This window comes from Lepisosteus oculatus, unplaced genomic scaffold, assembly GCF_040954835.1.
Source record: "Lepisosteus oculatus isolate fLepOcu1 unplaced genomic scaffold, fLepOcu1.hap2 HAP2_SCAFFOLD_160, whole genome shotgun sequence".
NCBI lineage: Eukaryota > Metazoa > Chordata > Actinopteri > Semionotiformes > Lepisosteidae > Lepisosteus > Lepisosteus oculatus.
This window is the reverse complement of record NW_027167705.1, coordinates 7,081-23,999: the sequence shown is the minus strand read 5'-3', so window position 1 is coordinate 23,999 and position 16,919 is coordinate 7,081. Positions and strand designations below refer to the sequence as shown.

At 44.6% G+C, this 16,919-nt stretch overlaps 3 non-coding genes and 1 pseudogene across 3 annotated transcripts; 1 reads left to right on the top strand and 3 right to left on the bottom strand.

Moving 5' to 3' along the window:
- The first annotated feature begins 5,026 nt into the window (after window positions 1-5,026).
- Window positions 5,027-5,162, top strand: LOC138226679 (U1 spliceosomal RNA; annotated as a pseudogene).
- A 623-nt stretch (window positions 5,163-5,785) lies between these two features.
- LOC138226664 (5S ribosomal RNA) lies at window positions 5,786-5,904 on the bottom strand. Its single transcript, XR_011184626.1, has one exon. It is a non-coding gene; the product is annotated as a 5S ribosomal RNA (ribosomal RNA).
- An 8,593-nt stretch (window positions 5,905-14,497) lies between these two features.
- trnas-uga (transfer RNA serine (anticodon UGA)) lies at window positions 14,498-14,579 on the bottom strand. Its single transcript has one exon. It is a non-coding gene; the product is annotated as a tRNA-Ser (tRNA).
- A 1,540-nt stretch (window positions 14,580-16,119) lies between these two features.
- Window positions 16,120-16,193, bottom strand: trnan-guu (transfer RNA asparagine (anticodon GUU)). The gene has a single exon. It is a non-coding gene; the product is annotated as a tRNA-Asn (tRNA).
- Between the last annotated feature and the right edge of the window lie 726 nt (window positions 16,194-16,919).

Below are 16,919 nucleotides of genomic sequence, written 5' to 3'. Positions count from 1 at the left end.
AGAATGCTGTACGTTTTGAGCTTTTGGATGACCTCTTCATGGATCGTATGCAGTTCAGCAGAAAAGTGTTACAGAAGGAACTTGGCTTTGAACCTCGGCACTTGGATTTCATCTTCGCTCTCCCAGGTCAGAAAGCATTTGAGGTTGTTTTTGCTACCTATTCTCTGTTTGAACAATGTGTGGATGTGTTTGAGGCAAAAAGAGGGAAAGTTCCTGCCCTTGAGAAGATCAACTTGCAGCCTCTGACACAGAGAGAGAGGAAAACGGTGCATGTTGTTATGTTCTCGGAACTGGCAAAGACGGAGGACATTCACACCTGGCTTAAGCAGTACTGCACCGTCCACCATGGAACTGAGATTAGAGATGTTGACGGTATAAAAACAGGAGCAAGGAAATTCGAGGTTCGCTTGCTACCGGACAATGTAAATGGAGGCTTAAGGCACCTGCCCTCTACACTACGACTGGGCGCCTGCAATGGCTATGTTTTTTATGTGGGACAACCAAAGGTGTGTCGGCGCTGTGGTGCTGTGGGACACCTGGCATCGTCCTGCACTGTGAAATGCTGCAAGACCTGTGGCAAACAGGGACATTTAGCCTCTGACTGTTCAATGCTGCCAAAGTGCAATTTATGTGGCTCGGAAGGACACGTTTTTAAGAACTGCCCTCACGCCTACGCCAATAAACTCAAAATGAGAAAGGATGAGGCAGTGCTTGTTTCAGCTAAACCGGCCCGAAAAGCCAAAGCAAACAACAAGTCAAACAAAGAACCCTTGTTGGACAAAGAGTCTCAGCCTCCAGCCAGGATCAGTCCTGCTGTAGCTCCGGGGCCGGTGGAAAAGAATTCCACTACGCTCCCACAACCGCAGACTGCACCAGACAAGCACGAGGGTTTGAAAACCCCAGAGAACAGCGAGGACCCCTCCCCCACTCCTGCTCCTCAGAACGAGGGCCAGTGTGGGGCCCCCCGGTGGAGCGGGTCCAGCGAGGATACCCAGGATTCAGCAGAGCTGCTTTTCTCAGACTCTGCAAGTGCTACAGATGCCCTTCTCTCCTCCATCCAGTCCATCACGGAGGATCTGCAACAGCTGGTGGGTGAGGGGGAAGAGGAGACTGGTGCATCGGCTGCACCCCTTTCCCCTCAGTGCTCCCAGGAGCTGGACTTGAGGAAAAGGAAAAATGACTGTTTTCTCCCCGAGCGAGGAGGAAGGAGAGCATGGCGATGGGGACAGCTGGAACCCCTCCACCCCTCCTTCTACCCCCTTCCTTGAAATGGACTCCGTGAACGCTTTTACTGCTGCCACCCTGATGAAGGCTCATTCAGAGGATGGCTGGCAGGAAATTGGTAAGAAGAAAAAGAAAAAGAAGAAGGTAACAGGTGAGACCGAAGAGAAATGTGTTTTGTAAAGACTGGTTCCACTTTCTTATGTAATATGGCTCTAAACATAATTTCTCTTAACACCAGAGGTATCAATGACAGAGTTAAATGTCAGTGTGTCTTTGATTACCTCCAGCAGAGAGAGGGAGATGTGTTGATGTTGCAGGAGTGTGCTTTAGCCTATCAAGAGAGGTATAAAAGCTTTGAAGATAGGTGGGATAAAGGGCCTTCTGTTTGGTCAGGGGACAATAACAACAGAGCCTCTGGCGTGGCCATTCTTTTCAAAGGATGGGCTTTCAAATTGAAAAGTATTCAGAGGGTCATAGATGGCAGGTTGCTGTGTGTGGATGTGGAATGGGGGACCATTAACCTGCGGCTAATCAATGTGTATTGTCCTACTGACGTGGGAGGAAGGGTGGAGCTACTCAAGGCACTCTCTCCCCTATTGTTAAGTAGCACAGACGTGATAGTGGGAGAGGATTTTAATTGTATCTTAGAGCACACAGACAGGCAGTCTAGCTTGCCGATAAAATTGGATTCCAGCTCACTGGCCCTGCAAAACTTAGTTCAAGACTTTAAACTCTCAGACACATATAGATGTATATATCCCACAACAGCAGGATATACATGGTCAGGGAGGAATAGCAGCTCCAGAATTGACTATTGCTTTGTCTCAGAGAGAGTGAAAGTTGTTGGGGTCACTCTTCAGCCTGTCTTCTTCTCAGATCATCAGGCTTTAGGGTGTAGAGTGGAACTCCAGGGCGGGACTGTCTTTGGCCCAGGCCTCTGGAAACTCAACACAAAGCTGCTAGAGAACGAGGGGGTAGTATCCCACTACAAGGAGAAACTATCACAGTGGCTGTCCTTGCAGTGTCTGTACAGGTCAGTAGGAGAGTGGTGGGAGGAGGTGAAGGTGAGGACAAAGGCCTTTTTCATGGCTGAGGGAAGGAAGGCTGCTGCCAGACGGAGAGGAGTGCTAGCCAGGAAACAGAGGCAGCTGCAGCGTCTCTGTACACGATGCTGCACAGTGGCTTCGATGTGCTCGAGGATATCACCCTTTTAAAAAAGGACATCCGGAGCATAGCCGAAGAAAGTAGTCGAGGAGTGCTGTTAAGAAGCAGAGTGCAGTTCTTGGAAGAAAATAAGAAGTGTACTCGCTTCTTTTTCAGGAAAGTGGTAGGCTCCAAGTCTGTCATGGAAAGTGTAGTTGATGAGGAGGGACGAGAGAGAACAGAGCCGAGTGCTATCCTCTCCTGCACCGAGGCCTTCTACTCAAGACTGTACAGCTCTACAGAGTTAAAGGATGAAGAAATTCATTTTTTTACCTCAAAGCTAGAAAACGTTTTGAGTGAAGAAGATAGGGAAGTACTTGAGAGGGATTTGACCGTAGAAGAGCTGAGACAGGCTATGGAGAGCTTACAGAAGGGGAAAACTCCGGGTGCTGACGGGCTCCCTAAAGAATTTTATTGCACCTTTTGGGATCTGCTTCAGGATCCGCTACTGCTCCTATTCGAGGAAAGCTATAAGACAGAATTGCTGCCTGACTCCTTAAGAGAAGGCACTATCTCTCTCTTGTTTAAGAAAGGAGCAAAGAATGACATAAAGAACTGGAGACCCCTCAGCCTCTTAGGCGTGGACACTAAGATCCTGCGCCTACAAAATGTAGTGGCCTCACTGGTAGGGAAAGAACAGACTTGTGGGATAGCAGGACGCCTGATGAGCGACAACCTGGCCTTGTTGAGGGATGTCTGTCTGTACTCAGAGGATCGCTCCCTCCCTCTGTGCATTTTAGGTGTAGACCTAGAAAAGGCCTTTGACCGCCTAAACCGGCAGTACTTAACATCGGTACTTGAGCACATGAAGTTTGGCCCCATCATGAGAAAGTGGATTAACCTGCTGTACACAGGTAGCAACAGCAGAGTAATGGTTAATGGCAATAGATCACGCCCCTTTGAAGTCTGTTCAGGGGTGAGGCAGGGCTGCCCATTATCCCCCTTGTTATTCGTTTTGGCTATGGAGCCCTTAGCCTTTGCCTTGCGCCAGGATCAGGCCATTAATGGGATACCAGTGCCTGGAAGTGGGGGAGGAGAGGTAAAGACATCTCTATACATGGATGACGTCACCCTGCTCCTCTCTGACAATGCCTCAATTAGCAGAGCTCTGCAGTGCTGTGATCGGTTCTCTTTGGCTTCCTCTGCAAAAATTAACACATCTAAGAGTGAGATTTTTTATCAGAACTGGAGGGAGCCAAAAGAAGGACATGATCTCAGGCTGCAAGAGAAGAGAATTAAGGTCCTGGGGGTGTATTTTGGAGAAGAGATGGGAACAGTAAATTGGCAGAACAAATTGCCAATCTTAAACAAAAAACTGATGCAATGGAAGGACCGAGACCTCACCATGATAGGGAAGGTGCTGGTCATCAAAGCCGAGCTCTTGTCTGTCTTGAATTTTCTGGCTTCTACCTTCCCAATCCCACACCGTGTTGCGGCGGTGCTGAGGAGATTGATGTTTCAATTTCTATGGGGTGGGAAGCAGGAAAGACTCAGAAGGGAAATAATGTACAGGCCGCTACCCTCAGGGGGGAAGTCTGTCCCAGATATTGCTACGAAGCTGCTGTGCATTTTCCTGGCCTCTGTGCTGAGAGGCTTTGCAACAGCACCTGCAGCGCGTACCTGGACTTATTTTTCCAGGCTCTGGGTAGGTAGGGAGGTGTTCAGAGTGTGGGGTGTCAGACCCAAGCTGGACGTCCCACTCTCTGACACATGCCCTGCAATTTATGGGACAGTTAAAAGTTTTCTAAGATCTCACCCAATTGGCCATATTCCCCTCCGAGATGTCAGCGTCCAAAAACTGGAAGATTTCGTTGCACCCCAGAACAATAGGCAGACCCCTGTGGGCATTTTAACATCAGCCCAAACAAGGAAGGTGTGGAAACACACATCCTCTAAATTTCTGTGCAACATTCACAGAGATTTAGCCTGGAGTGTCGTCCACCAGTGCTTACCGGTACAAACTTTCTTGTACCGTAGGGGCCTCACCCCCAGCCCTCGCTGCGTTAGGGTGGGCTGCGGCGAGGAGGAGACTATGACCCATCTCCTGTGGTCCTGCTTTTTTGCTAAGGCCTTCTGGGCACAGTTTGAAGATTGGTTGCAGGCTCTCTCGCCCCAATTTACCCTGACCGCTGCTTTCGTCATATACGGCATCTCTCCTGTCAAACTTCCTCCTGACGTGTTTGACAGGATCTGGGCCGTGGTGAACAGTGGGAAAGACGCCCTGTGGAGAGTGAGGAACATGGGGCTGTTCAAAGGCATCGAGGTCCCAGTCAAGGCAGCAGGTAGCCTGGCCCTGTTCATCACCCGAGAGAACTATTACCTCAGAGATCTGTGGAGAGAAGGGAGGGAGGAAGCAGAAAATCTGTGGGAAATAGAGAGCATAGGTCAATATCTCAAGAAACTGTGAAAAACATTATCATGTTTAAGTAAAGAATGTGATTGGCACCAGAAAAAAAGAAAATTGTTACTATGTAACTGTTACCGTGTCAAAATGTAATGAGATGTGATCATATATACTGTTTTAAGTATGTATATTAATGTAAAGCTTTCTGATTTGTGATGTCCTGTATTTTTTTGTGAAAAGAAAATAAAGTTCTTAAAAATTGAAGTGGTTCACCCAGGGCGAGGCTCGGCCATTGCACTCCGGCTGTGCTGACCCCTGCGTATTCCCCAAATGTGGGAATCTCGACTGCATAATTTCTGGTAGTGGGGGACTGCGTTCGTGCTCACCCCTGATGTGCTTGGTCCAAAATCAGATACGGGAGGGTTAGGACACCACGAGCTGCTTGGCTGCGGAAGGATCCCGGTTCGACAGGAGTGGACGCCGCTGCTTTTAGTTAGGGGTCCGGAGAAGCATCTCAAGCTAGTTCCACTACTCCTTCCGGACGTTCATTCCCTTTTCAAAGTCAGTCGTTTTGCTGTAGTCTGCGTTCTTTAGGCTGATTATCGAGGTTAGCCTTTATTTGGTCATGGGGGGCCTCGGTACTGTATGCTGAGTCTAAAGACAGTTTCACCCGTTTTCTGATTGCTCGGTTCTGTACCAGTGCAGACATGTCAAACAGTGAATGGCTGTACCTCTATTGTATCCGTGCTCAATGAATGAAATCGGTAACAAATGAATATATGTCTAGTTATACGAAAAACGAGTGGTTTATCGACTCATCTTCATTTGCAGATTTAGAGGCAGCTTCGATATTCGTTTTACAGACGGGTTTTTTTTTTTTGAATATGGGTCACACACATGCTACAGCAACAAAACATCTCTAGAGATGAGGCTATAGATCACCTTTCCATCCTGCAGGTTTTCCTCCCAAAGCCTACGGCACCAACGGCGACCCCTGCTGGCCGGGAGAGCAAAAGCTTACAGCACCTGGTATTCCCAGGCGGTCTCCCATCCAAGTACTAACCAGGCCCAACCCTGCTTAGCTTCCGAGATCAGACGAGATCGGGCGTGTTCAGGGTGGTGTGGCCGTAAGTGAAAATCCTGGCGCCTGACTCGCTACTTGAAGCTGTGTGTGGCAGGGGTTCCGTGCCCCCCGAGCGGGACTGAAGGATCGTTCGTGTGCAACTCTTTGGAAAGGAGCTGCTTTCCAAATCGCATTGCGTGCCTGGATGTTGGCGAATGCGCTCCCTTGTGTTGGCTCGTCCCGCACTGGAGGAGGACAAACAATCTGCAAGGAGAAGCACCAGGCAAGTCTTCACCAGACAAAAACCTCCAGTGCACAGCACTCTGGAAACATTTCGGGGCTGTCGCGTGTTTATTTCAGCACGTAAAGCGCACCGGTCCAACACGTCGGCCGCGAATGGCATTTTGCAGCTGGAAGATGTCGACGCTTTTTGCACAGAGCACCAAAAAAGCGTCTTTTTTGAAGGCCCAGGCACTGAGCATTGGTGGTTCAGTGGTAGAATTCTCGCCTGCCACGCGGGAGGCTTGGGATCGATTCCCGGCCAATGCAGTGGCTTTTGCAGCGAGCAGCTCCATCACTTGCATCCCCTTGCAACTCGCAACTGAAAACCCACTGAAGCTAAGCAGGTGTGAGCCAGGTCAGTACCCGGATGAGGGTGAGCTACAGGGAAAAACAAAGCTTCCAGCTGGAAGCGGTGTTAATGGTGCCGGCGGCGGGGCGCTCACCCTGAGGTCTGTGCGGGTCCCAATGCCCCAGTATAGTGACGGAGATGCTGTGTTGTAAAAGGGCGCTGTCTTTTGGATGAGATGTAAAACCGAGGTCACAGCGCTCTGTGGTCATTAAAAATGACCACCAAAACCTTTGACAAAAGCTCTTGGTAATTGATGGTCTTCAATAATGCTTCTCCTTTAGGTACATTTTAAATCAGCTGAAAAATGCTGTGAAATGGGGGGGCACTTCAGGCCAGTGTAGGATTTGGGTTACAAGAACCATGAAACTGCACGAGAAAGCCCGTACACTGAATTACACGGCTTTCTATTCAAAGGGGGACAAAAGAAATTCCCTGAGTTCGATTTTTTGCAGCACAGAGAGGAGCACTGTCGTGAGGCCGGTTAGCTCAGTTGGTTAGAGCGTGGTGCTAATAACGCCTAATCGTACGGGCCAGGTCCTTTTCTCCTCTCTTACCAAAGCTGTTAGGTTCCTTTCCGTGGTGAGATGGGTTGTCATGCAACACTGACACATAGTGCGGACAGACAAGAGTGTTGCGGGAGAAGAGAAAAGTGTTTGAAGATTTAAGAGTGTCTAAGGTGGAGCTAAAATAAAGTGTCACAAATGCAAGTGGTTGGATTTCCAATGTTTAATATGGTAAAAATAAGCGGAGGTTATCTGCCGGTCCGGCACAGTCTGCCATGCTTTTGTCATATACAGTAAAGTGGTGTCGAACTGGGTGTCGAACTGGAGCCTCACTATTTGCATATGTGAGGCTCCAGTTATACATCGAGTGTCACATTAAATGACAAAAATGAAGAGAGTTAAAGCAGCTGGAGAGGTTTTCTTACAACTTTTGAGCTGACACAGTTTTGGAAAATGTTTCCTTCACGCTGCACTGTACAACATAGGAAACCAAGAGTCTCCAAAACAAAACAGAATTGACAGATAGGAGAAAATTCCCACTCGTCCTAAAGTTCCCAAAATCCAGCACTGAGCGTAAACAAAGTGTCTAAGTAGCATGGGAATGCTAACCCTAACCCTAGCTGGAGTTTGAGTAATCCAGCACTGAGCGTAAAAAGATGAGTCAAAGTAACGTCTAATCTGATTCGTTTCCTTAGAGCTGGTTCAGAGTTTCCTCAAGAGTTTACCTTTCACAGATGCGCAAAGAAGAATGTTGGGGGTGCACGTAACGGCGTTATATGCAAGTGCGGGACGTGAGGGTTTTCGTTTGTTCGTTTTGTTTTGCTCTGCTTTGCTTTGTTTTGCTTTTCATCGCGTTGGTAAGAGCGTAAATAAAAAGGCGATTCCTGCGTCTACCACTAATGTAAGAGCTATTTCAAGTGCGGCGTGGTGCGGCTTTTCAAATGCTCAACAGGATGACTTCGCATGCACGCGTGCTTTCATGCAGTCGTGTGTGCAACCATGTCTGCTTACGTGCAAACGGGCGTGGTTTCATGTATGCAAAAAACTTTCCTGGGCTCTTCTGAAGCACATAAAATTATTTGGAGATATACATTTGGCATTTTTCATAATTTTCTAGAAAGTGGTTGCAAGCCCGATATCATGCGAAGAAACTTCAGGATTCGGGGATCAGTCAATGGATTTTCTTCAAAGTTGGATTTTTGCACTCTGTGGACCAAGAGATGTTGTTCTATAATGTTTTTTTTTTTTTAATTTAAAAATATCATTTTTTCATGGAGCTTTGAATGGGATGGATTCACCCTCCTTTAGCCAGGACAGAGCTCCAGGAGCCTGCGTAGGATTCTAGCTTTCTCCCCTTGCAGGCACCTGGCACAGAAGACATCATTTTTTTCCTTAATATCTTTTTTTTTTTGTGTTCCTTGTTGTTCCAAACTTAATTTTAATCACTTTTAATTAGAGATTTTATTAAAAATAGTGCAAAAAATGACAAATTTCACAAAAAATAATGTAATATAAAACGGATGTTTTTAACTTTATTGTAGTGTTTTAGAAACTAATATGTCTTCAAAAATGGTTGTTTTTCACTCCTAGGAATGAAAACTGTTGTTATATGATGTTATATGATGGGTTTTTTTCAAATTTTAAATGATCATTTTTCATGGAGCTTTGAAGGGGATGAATTCAGCCTCTTTAGCCAGGCCAGAGCTCCAGTAGCCTGTGTAGGATTCTAGCTTTCTCCCCTTGCAGGCATTGGGCACAGAGGACCTCATGGTTTTCCTAAAAATCTTTTTTTTTTGTATTCCTTGTTGTTCCAAACTTAATTCTAATCACTTTTAATTAGATAGTATATTAAAAATAGTGTAATAAATGACTAATTTCGCCAAAAATAATGTAATATAAAACTGATGTTTTTAACTTTATTGTAGTGTTTTAGAAACTACTATTCTTTACTATTGTAGAGATTCTAGAATCAACTAATAGAGAATTGAAATAAAAAAGGGCATAAGAAGACATTACCAACAACGACCACAAGATGGAGATATTGTCCAAAGAGGCAAGAAGGGCAAAGCCGCGATAAGGTAAAATCATTTTTTGAAAGAGATTGCTGTCAGAATGCACATCCGTATCCCAAACATAATCTCTAGTATAATATGATCATTTTTGAAACAGGCAAATGAGTGTCTGCTACAATATGATTGCTACATATCTGCATTTGTTGGTTTTTAAGGAGTAAGAGTGCAGGGGGTTTAAACCTGTGATCCAGTGTGTTGAAGTATTTCACAACACTACCCCTAGCACATCTGGAAATAAATCCTCATAATGATTATTGCCCTGGGCATGTACCAAAAAATCAGTGAGCATATATATATTTATCACTGTGTTGAAGCTAGAGACACAGAATAAGTGCAAACACATCCTAAATACAGTGCTCCTGCACCTTTGACCTCATCCAGAATGTATCGTTTTTTGAAAGGGATTGCTGTCAGAATGCACAACTGAATCCCAAACAGAATCTCTAGTCAAATATGATCATTTGTGAAACAGGCAAATGAGTCTCTCAGGTGCCCATTGCTCATTTTCAGACACAATTATGCAATACTTTCACCATGCGTTGAGCAATAGGGATTAAAGATACCAGAGGTAAGGTTTAAAAGTGATTCTGAGGTGCAACACATCAGCGATACAGCTAGGCATCTGAAATGCGGGGTTTGAGAGCCCTTCAGGGAACACCATACCCTAAAGGTACCAGAAGTCCACTAGTATAAGCATTAAGTCACTGTCACACCTGTTACAATGTGATTGCTACATATCTTCATTTCTTTGGTTTTTAAGGAGTAAGAGTGCAGGGAGTCTAAATCTGCGATCCAGTGTGTTGAAGTATTTCACAACACTACCTGTAGCCCGTCTGGAAATAAATCCTCATTCTGATTATTGCCCTGGGCATGTACCAATAAATCACTGAGCATATATATATATATATCACTGTGTTGAAGCTAGAGACCTGTATGTAATAATATGATGCTAAAATGTTATTTTCACATATATTAATGTAATAAATGATTGCTTATGCTTTATAAACAAATCTAATTAAAATAAAAGCTTCAGTTTTGTATTTATCTTGTACCATAGAACATGATTTTCTTTGTATTTCAAGCCCACAAAGTGTCCAAATGACGCACTACATGATATAAGGAAGATTATCACATGCATATCGGTATTATCTTTCTTATGAAAATGCATTCCTTTCATTACCTTTTACTTTTTAAAATGAACTCAAATTGTGTATAATGTAATAATTTAAGTAGAATAGATTCAGGTAGGAAATATAGAGTCATGATGTTTATCATGGCTGACATCATTTCACATGGGTGAATTTTAAGCTAAGAAATAAAAACATTTACAATGAAGATACCATTGCTTAATTTTAAATGCCTTTAAAAAATAAATAACTCCTGAGAATAATTTGCCACTCCCAGATCCTTGGTAAGGTACTGTTTGAATCCAATCAGGAGAGGAGCATCCAGGGAGTGCTTTCTATAGAGTCCAGCTTGGGCCACTCTCTTCCGGAGAGCCTGCTGATACTTTTTAACTACTCAGGGCCTGTAAGGATATAAAACACCGGTTTAAACATTTTATGCCTATGAGACAAATTAGAATTTTAGTAAAAAATAGATACATCTGAAAAATAAAAAGTCTTACTGCTGATAGAGTTCTTCAGAGCTCACATCTTCCCCTTCCTTATCCGCTTCTGTTTCAGTTTCTAGAGCAGCCTCTGGCATCTCTTCCTCCTGGACAACGGCCTCTTGCTCAGGGCCGCTGGAATGCAGGTAGATTCTTTTCAACATGCTTTTACATAATATGTTGTAACAATGATTTCAAAAAGAAACTACAGAAGCCTTACAGATTAAAAATATCTCACCTTGCCAATGTGTCTTCAGGCTTCCCATGTACAAAAAGGCCCAAGGACTCTAGCAGTCTTACAACCACTATCCTGTTTGCCTCACCAGACACGATCTCTATTCTGTGGTAATCCACGATGACCCCGTTCTTCAGGTGATTCATCATGTCCTCCCTCGCCTGTTGAGAGGCCATCCTGATCTCTTCTGCCGTGGCGTGCTTCATACACGCCCTCTTCAACTGAGCAGGAAGCTGATCAAAAGTATTCAGGCACATCTTGCACACCAGGGGAATCCTCGCGGGTTTCCTTTGAAAATAAATAATACCATCTGTGTATAGAAACAAGCTAAGACTGATTTCTTAAATTATCCTTAAAATTCTCTCTCATAGTTTGAGCATAATGATTTTATTGCATTTATATAAGAATTGCTCATTGCTCCAAAATAAATAATGGTTTCATAAAAAAGTGAACACTTACTTGGTCTCAGTCACAGACTTTCCAATAGAAATTGAATTACAATACAGAAGGAATGGCTGAGGGATCACTGAAATATATATATAAATTCCAAAGACTGAGTCCATATAGAAACAACTACCTTTCATTTTCAGTATAAGAAAAAAAAACATTATCTTCCAAAGCATCATAAAATTGTCCCTTCTTCCAGACTCTACTTCTCTCTTGTAGTAGTATAGCAGACCTTTCCAGGTGAGCAGATCACAGAGTCCGAAATGAGCTTCCTCCATCAAGCAAAGTACCTGAACATGACTCTGTCTTCATAAAAGCGCCCCTGTAATAAAGAAATTAAATCCGAAATCAAGAGGGCAGTTGCCTACTGAAATACAAGAAGTCATCAATTTTAACCTAGCAACACATTAAAGGCTGCATCTATACAAGTACGATTCTAGAAATGCTCACCAGATTACGTTTTAAGAAGGAACTGCGCCTCAGGTTCCGCCGAGATGTTAACTCGGATGGCAGGATTCAGAGTTCGGAGTGCGGACTGATGGCGCACAGAGGGTCCATATACTGTGGATCCCTCAGTGAACTTCCGCGTATTCAAACCGCCAGCGTGTGACTCCCCTGTGAAAAAAAATATGCCCTCAACGTGAGATTTACTCTGGAGCGAGGATAGATGTTACCTTTTTATCAGTGAACAGGATGTATGTGATGTGGCATCTAGGTTCAATTTTGTATCCTCTTTAAAAGATTAAGGACTGGGGTGAGCGTGATTTATCACCCTTTCAGCTAAGAACCCGACGTGCGCACCGTTTAAGCTGCATAGACTCGGTCGTTTAACTCTTCTCCATTAGCAGGGTTAAGGTTAAAGAAAAAAAACATTGCTGACTTCTTTTTTTTTTGCCAGCTGCTAGCGCTGATTAGCAAGGTTTGTATTTCATGTTTTGCAAGTTGCATCCATTTTAAGAAAAACAAGTCGCGTTAAAGACAGGAAATGAATACTTGCATTTAATTAAGTCTAGCCGTAGGCGGTTGTCCGTAAGGACCAGTTCTGTTCGAGAAGACAGAACAAAGAACGCACCGCTGGGATTCGGACCCAGGATCTCCTGTTTACTAGACAGGCGCTTTAACCAACTAAGCCATGGCACCCCGGGAGTGCTGTCCTTTTGCAGCCACTTGGACACACCACTCAGACACATCTGCATTCGGTGTGTGCTCCGCCTGCTCACTGAGCAAGTTGCCACCTTTACATACAATAGCAACATCGACACCAAGAGAAAGGATGACAAATGGCTTTTATCTGGAACTTTTCATGTCCAAGGAGCTCAATGTGCTTTCTGTGTACAACAGGGCCACTGAACCACAGCAGTGGCTTGTTGGCTTGACATCTCCCAAGGAAAATGTTGAAATCGCATGTGGAACAGGAAAATGACCCTTGAGTACGAGGGAAAAAAAAGAAAAAGAGCATCTGGAGCGCGCCAACTCATGTCCGGACAGCCCACTTTCGTCGATGAGGTGGCCAAGTGGTTAAGGCGATGGACTGCTTATCCATTGTGTTCTGCACGCATGGATTTGAATCCCATCCTCGTCGCTCTCCATGTCTGACACGTGTGCTCGTGAGGCTTTTAAACCTCTCAGGTTCCTTGGTAACAGGTTGCCGTCATGTACATGAACTATAGAAAAGCATTTGCCACAACCCGTAAATTAGCACGCAAGTGCGGGCGAGTGAACACAGAACTGTATGGAGATCATCTCCAGCTCCGAGCTCAATTGCAATGAAAAAACATGCAGAACAGAACTGGAGAGCAGCTGAATTTGTGCTCAGTAGGGTGGGGAGGACTCAGCATTGCTATTGTTCTAATTGGCATGAACTGCAGGGGATCTGAATCAGAACATGTCAGTTAGTTCGATCATTGCGTCAGTATGTAGGCCATGTTAATACAGAATTATTACTTTGTCTGTCTCGTCTTTGTATATAGCTGAATGTCCCTGACAATTTCATGTTAGTTTTTAAGAACGACATTGGTGCTAATATATACATATATAGCATATAAGGAACACGTAAAAGTTGAGTCCATGCTGAAAAGATAAGAAAACCGCCACAACGTTTCATCTTGGAATAAATCTTTACTTGTTGTTTTGCAGCCTACCCATTCTGACCTAACTCCTCCCTTGAAATTCCCTAACAGATAAGGGTACGTAACGGCTCATGCGATGCTCAGTTGCAATTTGTCCCAAAACAAACAAGAACAGCAGCTGAGGGTTTGAGTTTGAACATGCACTGTATTAAAGCAGCTTTTATTTCCATTGATAAATGCTAGATATTCCTACAGAGATTCTCCAGGTGAGTAAGCGATTCCTGTTTCTGTTTCTATTTCTGTTTCATATATATATACAGTATATACATATATATGTTACATGTGACTCTGCAATAGTATAAATGTGTTATACACTATCAGGGGCTGCTTTTTTGTGCACCTCATCTACAACAAGGGTTTTTTTTCATTTATGTTTGTGGACCTTCACCATTTGAGGAAGTGAGTTAGATAAGAAAGTTACAGGTATGGTGAGCAATGACTGACAAAGGCACGTACTGCGTATTCCTTACAGAAGTGTAAGCAATTTGTTCTAAAAAACACCGGCTAAAGCCCAACATCGTTAGCAATCTTATTACTTAAACAGAATTAACATCAATAAACTGTAAGGTGCTGGTACATGCGAGTAGATTTGATCTTCTATTAAACAAAAATGCAATTACAGCTCTAAAAAGGTCAACCTAGACTTCTGTAACAGATCTGTTCAGGTCATCGCTGTTTCTCTGACCTTGTGAGTCTTTGGAATTTTAAAAGTGTATTTTGCTTGCCTTTCATGTGGTCTGTGTACAAGTCACTGTGGCGTATGCGGTCCTACACAGCCTTGCTATAGACGTGACGAGCCTCCGCTATGTTGCAATGGAGAACAGGTTCAGTACGGAGCTGTCGAGAAAATTCAGCTGGAAAGCTCGTTGCAGAAAAGCATCGTTATCTGTGTCCAGCGGCAAAGCGTCCTTCGTGGGTGCTGAGAATCGATTTCACAGGCTGCGGGTCCAGGCGATTTAGAGTGTTAAAGGTCCCAGCGAAAACGAAACGGCGCTGGTCCTTTTACACGCACGCACGCAACCAAATGCAAAGGACGCCGTAGTCGGCAGGATTTGAACCTGCGCGGGGAGACCCCAACGGATTTCAAGTCCGTCACCTTAACCACTCGGCCACGACTACAGCAAGCGCCGCGGCCGCTGCCTTCTTGCTACAATCGAACAGGGAGTGCGAGGCGGCGGCGGCAGCGGAGGCAACTTTTTTCAAGTTCGCTCTCCGTTTAAGAAACCTTTTACGCCATACGTGCAAGCACACACACACACACACCTCAGAGGACTTAAGGGTGGCTTCAAGTTGGAATGATAAAGTCTCCCCGTTCGGACATGAAAACAGAACGTTCTTAGACAGAAAGCAATCAACAACGAAGACATGTGGACGACGATTTTAGTCACTGCACTTTGAATAGCATTTTTACTCCAGTTACAGGAGATGCACCAATGGCCCTTGACCTACGCTCTTACCAATGCCTTGAACATTCAAACAAAACAGCCCTCAAGTCCTGCGGTTTAATATAACGCTGTTACGTGTCGAGGCAGTATTTGACTCTGTCCTACCGTTGAGACACGGGGCGTATATGGAAACGAACACATGCTACGGATCGTCTCTAATCGGTCCCTACAGTTGGAAGGCTCCTTGAAGCGTGCACCCCCATCATTCATCTTTGCGCATCTGTGAAAGGTAGACTCTTGAGCAATGTTTGAGCCAGCTCTAAGGCAACTAGTGCTATTGGACAGACGCCTCTGGAAGATCCTAAGAGTCTCTTAACACCACTTCCAGCAGCAAGCTTAATTGTTCGCTGGAGGTCTCCCACCCAGGTACTGACCAGGCAAAGAATCACCACTACATTGAATGAGGAAGTTAATCCTGAAATCCAATTACATATCTCAAGGTAAGACAAATCCATAAGAACATGTCTTAGTATTACTTCGTTTACATTAGTATGGCACTGAGTTGGAGCTCCTCTTTAAGCTGTGGTTTAGTTTTGCATTCATGTGTTTCTAGAGCAGTTATTTATGGGGGTGGGTGGGTCTTTCACAGAGGCTCAGGACAAATCCCCCGCCTGAAAGTCTAATGTGTGCGTTCAGACAGTCACAGGTCAAGAGCCAGGCAGGAGGACAATGGACAGAAGAGCCAACGAACTAAAAATAAAAGAACAGATATGAAAAAGCCACCATCTTTTTCTTTTTGACATTTTCCGACTTTCATGCAAGCCAGGACAAAGTTGCTCGTAGCTACTTGTGGATTCAAATACTCTATCGAGTGCTTTGATGAGTTTTTGCAATTTGATTGTCGTCCTGTCAGCCTGTTTCTGTTTTTTTTTTTTTCAATCTAGGGATGGAAAGTATGAGGGAAATGATGGAGCAATCAATAACCGCTCCGGAAAAATGGCAGAAAGAAATGGTCCGTCACTAAGGATATTTGTGAAGCAGAGGAGTGACATCACCACAAAGGCGACACATTCTGCTGATGGTTTTGGTGAATAATGATTGAGGCGCGTTAAGAGAAAGGTAGCTGTGTCAGCATGCGTAGGCTGCAAAGGATCAAGCAAAGGTTTACTCCATGCTGAAAAGAGAAGAAAAGAAGCACAACGTTTCGACTGTGGAGCCTTCTGCGCCATCTTCTTTAGCGGTGATGCTGTTTACATTGGAAAAACGGAGACATGCGTCCCTGGGTGGGCTTGAACCACTAACCTTTCAGTTAACAGCCGAACGCGCTAACCGATTGCGCCACAGAGACTGACGGCTGCTTGTGCTCCCTACATTTGCAGGTTTATGGTCAAAGAAAACAATCACTTGCGCTTCTTGCAGCCGGCAATCTTTTTCCACTGACAACCAAGAAATGGATTTCATCTTTCACAAGCTGTATGGATTTCTTCAAAAACAAGTTATTCCAGAAAGGAAATGAATTCTTGCATTAAACTGAACCAAGCTGTACATGTTTGTCTGAAATGATACATTTGGCACAACAAGACACGGAGAGAGGCACCGCTGGTATTCAGACCCAGGATCGCCTGCTTACTAGGCGGGAAAAGGCGAAGTGCTGCTTCTCCTTTCCTGGTGCTATAAATACGCTAAATCACTTGGCCCCGCTGCCATGGAAATGAGTTCTTCAGATAACCACACATCTTGCGTTCGCGCCTCTTGTGCTCTACTTATGCTTTTGAAAACCTAATGAATAAAGCTGAAAGAACCGACACGATATGTAGGTGCTCTTAAAGCACGCAGTAAAGAACTGTTAACAGCAAGGGTTTCAGTGGGTTAACTGAGGAGAAGGCGTGATCGCTAATTGTTGACTTTTTATTTGGTGTTAGAAACACTCTTACTGTGCATGACGTGCAACAAATGTAGCCACAGAAATTGCATCACGCTTTCATGTATGCTATTGCAGACACCAACGTTGCCTAGATAGAAAACCGAAATAGCCGTGGGTTTGCTTGCTGGTCTGAAGGATCTCTCTTCGAAT